Source organism: Sander vitreus, chromosome 20 (genome assembly GCF_031162955.1).
Source record: "Sander vitreus isolate 19-12246 chromosome 20, sanVit1, whole genome shotgun sequence".
NCBI lineage: Eukaryota > Metazoa > Chordata > Actinopteri > Perciformes > Percidae > Sander > Sander vitreus.
Genome location: NC_135874.1, coordinates 9,534,100 through 9,544,128, shown reverse-complemented (window position 1 = coordinate 9,544,128; position 10,029 = coordinate 9,534,100). Strand labels below are relative to the sequence as shown.

The 10,029-nt window shown below is 40.2% G+C and overlaps 1 protein-coding gene across 1 annotated transcript in view; it reads left to right on the top strand.

The window, feature by feature from the left end:
- The first annotated feature begins 365 nt into the window (after positions 1–365).
- stag1a (STAG1 cohesin complex component a) overlaps positions 366–10,029 on the top strand; it is a 49,972-nt gene continuing 40,308 nt past the window's right edge. The window contains exon 1 of the mRNA XM_078276785.1: positions 366–536. The gene's annotated coding sequence lies outside the window, so the exon portion shown is untranslated. The remainder of the gene's footprint in view (positions 537–10,029) is intronic.

The window sequence follows — 10,029 nt, the reverse complement described above, 5'->3', positions numbered from 1 at the left end:
TTGAATGTCCTGCTGCAATGTGTGTAGGCTATAATATTCCAAAAGGTAATCAATAAGTATGTGTGTGTGTGTGTGTGTGTGTGTGTGTGTGTGTGTGTGTGTGTGTGTGTGTGTGTGTTGTTTTTGACATTTTACACCCTTTATAGTGCTTTGCATGTAGTGTTTTATTAATGTAATAATCCAACTGAGAGAAAAGTGGTTAGTTAGTCTCTCTGCTCCTGTGCGCGTCCCCGTGAGTGTTGCTGGCGGGGTCTTGCGGTCCCTCCCTCCCCATGCTCGCCCCCCGAGGCGCGTGTCCGCCGCGGCCCAATGTGTCCGCCAGGGGGCAGCTGTGTCTCGGTCTGAGGCTGCGCCGCTCCCGCTGCATCACAGAGAGGAAAATACCACCAGATGGCGGTTTAGGATTGCTGCTCTTCTCTCAAGGCGCGGTTCCGCTCGCACGGCCAATTTTCAATATTAAAATACGCACAATATTAAAACGGTAATCGATTTATTATTTTGGAAGGTGATAATCGATTCGGCGATGTTGGTTAAAGGTGAGTGTCTTGTGTTTTTGTCGTGTTTTGTGCAGTGGGAAGGGAGACGGAGCACAGATTAAAGATGGTGGACACAGACAGGGGAGACTGGTTGGTTGGGGGATGGGCGTTAGCGGCTAACGGAGGCGAATGTGCTTTCTCTCTCTTCCTCAGTTACATTATAGCCTAGCAGAGCCATTAGCTTGCGAGCTAGCGCCACATTTTCGGCAATACAACTTGCTAGAGGGACAAGTGGTTGTCTCAGCTCTGGCCTGTTCAGCAACCAATTTCCATCCGGCTCTTGAGTTTGGCTTGTCAACAAATAAAGAGCCATGCGGTGTGACGCGATTTCTTGCTCTTTGCAAAGCAGGAATCAGAGCATCACCTTCTCTCATTTGCACAGCCGTATTATGATCGTAGGTTACAGTATTGCCCTCCTGCCGTGCGATGCTTTCTTTGGTTATTATCGTCATCAACGCAAATACCACGTTGTTGGTGACTTTGTTGTTATTAACCCCTGGTAGTTTTGCTTTTCTGCACACTCAGAGATATACAATGTGAGATATGAGATATGTTCCTCGTAGCTACTTTTCTCGTGTCAACATCAGCATCCCAGCTCCTTCTTGCCTTCAAGTTTTCAGAGTAGTGGTGACTTTTCACACGGCTAAAGAACGTGTTGCTTTTTAATGAATGACATCAGGTGGATGCTTTTCAATATGTTTGCAAGTATGGACTCCGTGCATATTAAAACAACATTATTATGGCGCTTCTTTCCCATTCCCGCCCCCTTCTGTGCGGGAAGCAGGCAACACTGAGCGGGGAAACATGAGTCACATTAGGGGGGATGGGCTCCACCAGCCAGCCCTATACGTCTAAACGGGCTCTAATTCTGGCCGTCCCTCCCCTCTCAAACTGACCTATGTACAGCTCACCCTGCAAAGTAGTTAGGGACAGTTCATAGTGGGTCACGGAGTGCTTCCTGGCAGTGTGCATGAATCGCAGATTGTTGCATAACTGCTTTGTTTACAGTCAGCCATGTGATTTTTCATGCAGGCTGTCTTGGATTGCTATCTGCAGCCCGCTTGCCTGCCAACTGATATTCAATTATTACTCAGTGTTTCCACCCCATACTGCACAGCACAAGCCATATTTCAGTTATCCTGCAGAACAAGTTAAGCAATACATGTTAAACATTGTGAGAATTGCATTTGCATGTGTTGATGCAATTGATGATGGCTCTCTACAAAGGTTTTAACTCCTGGTGACATTTCTTTTTAATTTTTTATGAATTGCTGCTTAAAAAAACGTGCAAGTGTTTTTATTCTGAAAGCACTTTTAAAATGTAGCTTATTTGTAAGCGTATGGGATGTACCGAATATCCTCTCATGATAAGTGTAATTCTATATTATAGAAGAATAATATATAGAAATGATTTTGCATCACCATTGAGAACATTTTAATTGATAAAATAAACATATGTTTTTGGCAGCAATTAAATACTTGACACATTGAGTAGCTACTTTATAAAATTGATGCAACAATCATATACAAATGAAATATTGCCATAAGCACTCATGGTCATAGATTTGCAACATTCCCCAAAATGGTCTTAATACACCCAGAGATGTTGAAGAGAAAGGGATAGCTACTCTTTGATGGTCATATTTCCCACCTCTAACAGTTTAGTTTTCATGAAAGGCCTGTTTATTTGTATAGTCTTATTCCTGGCTCCAGTCCAGTTAGAAACTGGAAGTGAATGTTATTTATTTATTTTTACTTCCTGCTACAGTCAAGTGCAGTAGGGAGACTACTGTTTGGCATGTCAACGGGTCCTGTTTTATTGCCATTTGGTCAGTTGCACAGTATTGTTAGTCTTCCCATACAAAACATGTATTTGGGTGGCCTACCCAAAGATGTCTGTCCCTTCTCCCCAAAATAGTTTTGTTTATTATGTCTTCCTTTTTACATTTTGCATTGAAACACAAGGACACAATGCTGGGAATTTGTTAAAAACTGTGCTGGAATTGTGTCCTCATGTAAATCTGTATAGACAGGAAAAGATATGTGATAGCTGTTCTGTTTGGAAACTCCAGAGTAGACCTCCACGGGTAACTAGGTGAACTGAAAATATCTTGGTTGCTCATTTATTGCATCATCAGGATCCTCTGGTGTGATATGTTAGTCAATTGAGATCACACACACACTATGACCTTTGCCCCTCTTCCACGTAATGAGTCACAGCATGTTTTGATGCCAGAGCACAGATATAGTATAGACATCACCATTAAAGGAACACGCCGACTTATTGGGACTTTAGCTTATTCACCGTCCATACATACTTGCTACTCTCTGCTCGGGGCTTTTCAGGTGCTGCAAGCCAATCACTCCGCCGCAGAAGTAGCAGTGCTTTGCCTTTCTGAGACTATAGTTCCCAGTTTATATACGGTTAGAAGATGGCTGTGTCTCATGTGACCTTGTTATTTGTACACGCTGTGACTATACAAATCACAACATGTAAATAGGAAAATGTTGGCGTTATTTTGTCACTTATTGGGAGCAGTAGGCTAGTTGGAACCGGTTATCTCCAGGATCTGTGCTAGGCTAAGCTAGTGGTGGGTGCGACAGACAGAGTTACAACACGCACGGAGATGAGAAGGGTATGTATGGACTTATCTAACTCTGGGGGTTACAGTGAATAAGCTGAAGTCCCAATAAGTCAGCGTGTTGCTTTTAAGGAAGAAAAAAACAGTTTATTTGGCTCCCAAGTTGTTGGTTTAGATATATCCACGTTAACAGGAATATTTGGTCTCATTGCCAAACAGAAGTGCTCTGTGTTTTGGCTTGTATTGAAGAAATAACTCTTTGGACAAGATACTCACATATGGCTTCATCCCTGAAGAAGAAAACCACACAGTTTCTAAAAATCCACACAGTTTTCATTTGATAAATATTTAGTTATACACCTGACTGTCGTTACCTTGGGGTTGGGAATGAAACAGTTTGAAGCTGGCATTTTTTGCAGAAGTTTCTAAAGGTGGCTGAAGTGAAGAACATGTCATTTTATAAACCAGAAATGGTGAATCATCCCTCCTCCTTCCTCTATCCCCTTGATGCTTGGCTCTTTGCCCTGGCTCTTCCCATAATTATCCTATAAAAGACAGAATTATATAATGGTACTTATTCCTAGTACACATACTGTAGTTTGTTGTCACTTTGAAAGTGAATAATGGGTAGTAATGGATATGTAATGTGGCTATTTGTTTTGACGAGAATTGGTTTCAGGCAGCTTCTGTTAAGAAAAGCAAAATGGCTTGTCCTTTTGTTGCAAAGAAAATGTACTTTACAAATGCTAATGCAAGCAAGATCCTGTATGTCTTAATGATTTTAAACATAAAGGTATTGAGAAATATTGTTTGACAATGAATCAAATTGGAAAGAGCAGACCTGGATTCTGTATTAGTATTCGTGCCATATAGGCCTAGTAGTAAAGCTGGAGACTCTCACTGCTCAAGTGCAGTGTGCTTTTTGTTAGAGCCATATGCTCATAATGATACAGCTCAGGAGATTATGTAATGGGTTTGACATTTGTCAGAGGCAATTACATGGAGACCTTGATTCAAGATGTTGGCTATAGAAAGAACAATGTTTCCTCTTCGTATTGTTGTCCAGCTTTGGGCGGCTATCAGCACAGTCTGTTCAAATTTCTGTTTATTAATATTTTAATCATATAGCACATCTTTAGTTAATGAAACTAACGGAAGAAAAATAAGTGATTAGAGATAATTCCACTTTTTCACAGTTATGTTTATGAAAATAATAGAATAAGGCAGATATACATAGGTGCATTTGGTCCAATGTTCTAAAGGCATTTGACATCCCAGCAGTGTCCCTATAATGTATTGGTATGATGGTGCTATAGCATAACACATATTTGTTTGTTGAAATTACTCAAGCATATGCATTTTCTTTTTTTTTCTTCGGGAAAGCTCAGAAGCCTGCTCATGTCAATATTCAAACACACCTGCCTGCGTAACGCTTTCTAAAATAGTTTTGTCACTCTTGGCTGATTTAAGGCGTTCCCTGTGATGTGGTTTCCTGTTGCTGGTGTCGGACCTGTTACTGTCACTTTTTTTTTGTGCAGGGCAACTCAGTTGAAGTTAGGAATAAGATTGCTGTAAAGCCAAGCTGAATTTGTTAACTTAACTTTAGGCTGTTGCAATTAGGTCCAGCAGTAGGTCTGAGCATTTACATACAGTACATAGACACCATATTAGACACATTATATAAAATTAAATTATTGAAAACACCAACTTAACTTTTAACACCAAGTTGCACAGTTCTTTTTTTTTTGCACTTTTGAAAGCTGGACAAATTGAATTGTTGACATGGCTCTTGTTTTTTTTTTACAGTTTCATAGTGTTAACCGTAGATGAATTGGGAACACAATATTTTTTCATTGCAGCCTCATTGCACAGGCATTAGAGTGTTGTCAACTATTGATTCTGACCGTAAAACTTTAAAGCCTTAAATAAAAGTTAAATATGGATTGTTTGGAAGCAATGCCAAAGTGTAAAGAGCTGCTGGCCATGGGGTAGCGTTCATTAGCTACGCGAAGTGCACACTTGGGGATATGTAGCAATATTGTCACTGTAAATGCTTGGAAATGATAGATATTCTGCATTTAACTACGATCCCCAATACCGCCGTAACTCAAGAAGTACAACAAGGTTACAGGACCAGCTGGTGACCACAGCATGTGCACTGGCTGGGAAGTCCATGTTTATACACGCATATCAAAATGCATCACATGGATTTCCTGCTGTACCACAAGAGCCTGTATGCTAACTGCTTATGCATGCTAGCTGTGCTTTACAACATAGTAATGCAGTGTTGACATAATGATGGGCCAGATAACATGATGACAATTGCTTCATAAGGGACACATTATCTGTAGTAGAGGGTATTTGTCAAAGTAATGCTATTCAGGTGTGAGGTGTGAGTGTGTGTGTGTGTGTGTGTTCTCTCCCTGGTATTTCTTCACGGCTCAGTGGTTTCTCAGCTGAGCAAGTTGCTTTTACCTGCAGCTGATGCACAGGTATTTGCTGATGCAGCCAAACTGCTGACTGGCAGTGGCTGTTAGTAGTTTTAAAAAGAGTTAGGAATGGGAAACAATCCCAAGGCTTTACTTTCCAACGTCAAAACACTTCTTTTTCAGCCCACTGCCTATATTTAAAAAAAAAAACAACATACTGATACTTTAGTGCAATTATGAGTCTCAGCATCACAAGTTGACCCTTGGTTCCTTGTACAGCTTTATTTCATGTATAATGTTGCAATCTTAAAAACTGTAGTTTTCTTGTTAACAATGCCCCCAAATGAGGCTGATCTAACTCCTCTGACTCCACTGGCCACCTGGAGAATGTGTGGTTAACTAGTTTTACGCTGATCTCGCTAAACAGATGTGGAATGTAACATAGGTCCAACTGGAATTAAAGTATACCCATAGAAGCCTAAAACGAATCCTAAATCTCAACCACACAGTTGCTCAATGGGATGTAGACCCAGAAAAAAAGAAAAAAAAATCCACAATGCTAAAATAAACAAGGTAATTACTATAATTCTGATATGTGGTTTGTGATAATGTATTCATTTGGTGTCTGTTCACCTTGTTAAAGCTGACTGCAACCACAAACGTTCCTCTCACTGGCAGCATAATAAGAGAAACATTACTGTATTGTTATTTCCATCACTTAAAACTCATCCAATTAAAATGCCAAAGCAGTGGTAATTTTTCACTTGACTATAAAGGAAGGAAATCACTGCACTATAATCAGCCCACTTGCATCTGAAATGTAATGTTATTTCTGGAAGTGTTTTTCTTCATGAAATCAGATGGATTTTTTGGTTTGTCTTATCCGCCTTCAGCTGCTAGGACAGTGAGAAAGTGTTGCTCCTGCCTTTGTTGGGATTGCCAGCAGTTCATTTTATTATTTATTTATTTTATTATACAATTCAGTGCTGTAAAGTGGAGCTTTGTAGTCTGTAACACCTTATTAAAGACTAAGCCTCAGACAGGCGGTTTAAGGAAAAGACTGCCATCAGGGCATCACTCACATTGAACGCAGGGGTAAGTTTAAGGTGGTATGGTATATAACAGTGAGCCTTTTGTGTTAAGTAAATACATTTTTGTAAAGAAGATTTTTTTTTAGCTGTCATCATATGTAAGAAATACTAGAAAAATACTAGAAATACAGAATACTGTTAATACCCCCCACCCCCCATGTAACGGTAATGGTCAACGACACACTATAATGTAGACATTTCAAGTGTTTATTAATGTCTTTGTTAATAACTATAACTCCTCCTATGAGACATCTATAAGTGGATGCTGCCTGGTGTATAAACCGATAATGAATTTAGCCGAGTGGCTACAGTGCATGCCACATATCTGCAAAGTCCAATTCCAGCCTCGAGATCTTTGTTGCATGTCATACCCCACTCTCTCTCTTCCATTTCTAGTGTGCCTCTACATTGTCATATATATATATATACTGTCAAATAAAATGAAAATGCCCCAAAAAAAATTGAGACTAATGCACACAAGACATAAAAATGATAAAACAAGATAATCCATTTGATAAAATAACCAAGATATAAGATATACAAGCAAAGAAAATGGATAAGATGGAATAAAAACATCAATACAATTTAACAAAAATAATGGCTATGAAACATTTTAATAAACAGACAGGTTAAAGAGGTAGCTTTTTAATTTTACATTAAAGATATCAACACTTTCAGCTGCCTTCACATCCTGTGGCTCGGAGCATAAAAACAAATACTGTTCATTTTTGAGCTTTGTGATTCTTGGGTGGACAGAATTCCTTTTGGAGCATTGGCCAACAGTAAGGTCGTGAAGTGAATGTCTTTGATTTGCATAGACATCGATTGAGATTGTATCTGTGTCTCCTCAAGGACTGCAGTCCACCGTTTTTTTTATGAATGGAAAAGAGAGGTTATAATAAATTATTGGGGCCCTTAAGAGTTCCCTTTAGTTTCAAAAGTAGAGATTGATATAATGCTTATAGAGTCCCCGAGTGTTGATGTCTGGGGATAAGTGAATTCTCGTCTCGGCTTTGGAGGGGTTTAAATTGTTATTTGGTGATTTACGTATGTTAAGAGCAGCCAGATCCAACTTTGGCACTAGACCAGACCCGCAAAATCCTTTTAGGTGTCATTTATACAGGCAGGGTTAACAACCAGCTTCAAGCAGCAGCAAATACCATCTCCTCAGCATCGGCTGTGGCAGTGTGTGTCTCGACGGTCAGCGTTATTTGTACACACTTTTACTCAATATTGATTCGCTGCCCTGTGCCAAGTCAGTCCTGTGGCTGTACAGAGTGGAAATGAAGTGGCCGCAAAAAGAACAAAACATTTCAGCAAACTGAGCTACTAGACAGAGCTTCCTCACAGATTTGGAAACTGTAAATGTGCCAAATAATTATTTGTGTTGGAAACAAACCTTTCGTCTCTGCATAAAAATGGAAGTCTGGAAAAATAATTTAAGAGCACAAACAAGAAAAGGACAGTGTTATCTGGTGTACGTGTTTCCATGGATTTCAGATGAATCCCATCGAGGTTTACTACAAGTGGAGATGTGGCAGGCTAGAATTGTTCACCACACTGCCCTGAGACATCATTAGTTTGTATCACTCATACCCCGTCTGCTCTTTCGGCCTGTCTGGCGGGGATTAAGGGGTTTCCCTGTCTGCACTGGCTGACTCCAACAGATTATTTACCCGTAAACCTCTTTCCTTATTCCCTACTGACTGCATATTATCCTGCCAGCATTATCCACATGTAAACCAAACAGTCCAGCGCGGTATCAGACAAACGCGCTGCAAACCGCTTCCTAAAACTGTTGACAGTTGTAGTCAAGGTCAGCCCTGTTTAAACAGCATCTGGCTGATGGACTTTAATAGGTCCCAGACAGAATTACTATCTGACTAAAGTGATTCACCATCAAACCATGTGTCCTTCTATTGTAATTTTATTGATTTGATTTAGTAAGAGGGAAAGACATGTCGTTCATTCACTAAAATAATGTAAACTGGAAAATTGTTGCTCCTGTGTGCCGAAGGATGTAACTTTTCTCTGCGCAACGGCGTTATGTGTGTATCATGTACGTTTTATGAACCTAAAAATAAGGCTGTCTGCCGACCGTCGCCGGACCTGTGCAGGGCCAAGAACTTTTTAAAAGTCGATGCGTTTTCAGCTCTCAGTACTTTTGTAGCGTCTAACTGAATCTCTGTGGTTTGAGGTTTAGTGTTTATATTTGCTTTCTTTTTACCGTTACATGTTTGCTTATAAAGTAGTGTTTAGTTACTGCTGATGAAGAATAGAAAAGATATAACTGTTTCACAGTTTTACAGCTTTGACCCCTCAGGCTCACTGGCTTCTAAATAAAAATGGCAGACATTGCGATGTAAGAACAGGAATGTCTGTAGCCTAATATCCTACATATTTGTGAATTCCGGTACGTTTTATGAAACAAAAAAATTATGTTATTGCATAGTGGCGGGCATAGTGCCGCAGACACGGCCGCCTTTTCCATGCAACCACTCATTACTGTTTCATACTTTTATGAATGAATCACTAAAATAGTGTGGGTGACACGATAGCCGAGTGGCGCATACCACATGGGTGCAAATGCCCTGGGCGGTCCTCGGTTTGATTCCCAGCTGGCTGGACTGTTTGCTGCATGTCCCTACATTTCCTCCTCCACTTTGACTTTTGAATAATGGCATATAATGCTAAAATAAGCACTTTAAAATGCACTTTGTGTCCATCACAAACTTCTTAAACCCAAGGCTTCTTCAACTTCTTGGGTTTTACCAACAGTCGAAAAAGATATCAAATTTACTATCACATAAGTGATGAAACGATGATCAAATGACATCCATTACATTTTCTTAAAGCTGACTTTTTGCTGAATCAAATTTGCCTCGCACCACTCTGAAGTAATGATCGGTTTGTTGTGTGTGTTGTCCGAAATCCTCAAACAGACCCCAGTAGACAAAACTGTTGGGCGTCCCCCAGCAGGACAGGTTCACCTCAACAATGAATGTACCACTCGTATGAATATTTTATATTTTTACATTTTCCTCCTCCTCTTTGTCTCGCCATTTGTTTCTGACACCTGGCTGGGATTTACATACGTACACACTACCTCCTTGAAGCACTGTTTTAAATCAACCATCTGCTTCAGTCAGAGCTTACTAGCCTCTTATTCTGAATCCCTCACTCTATATCTGGGCAGTCATTATTCCCCTCAGCTGTCAGTACATTATTGCTAGGCTACGTAACAGTTTTTTTTTTGTTGCTTTGACATCTGCCTGCTCAGATTAGCAGGCTTCTTGCACTCTTGTGAAATCTTGACGTGCCGCTAGATCATTAGAAAGTAATAATGGGTGTTAGGAGTAATGGCCTCTGCAATGGGTGTGTGTCAGTCTGC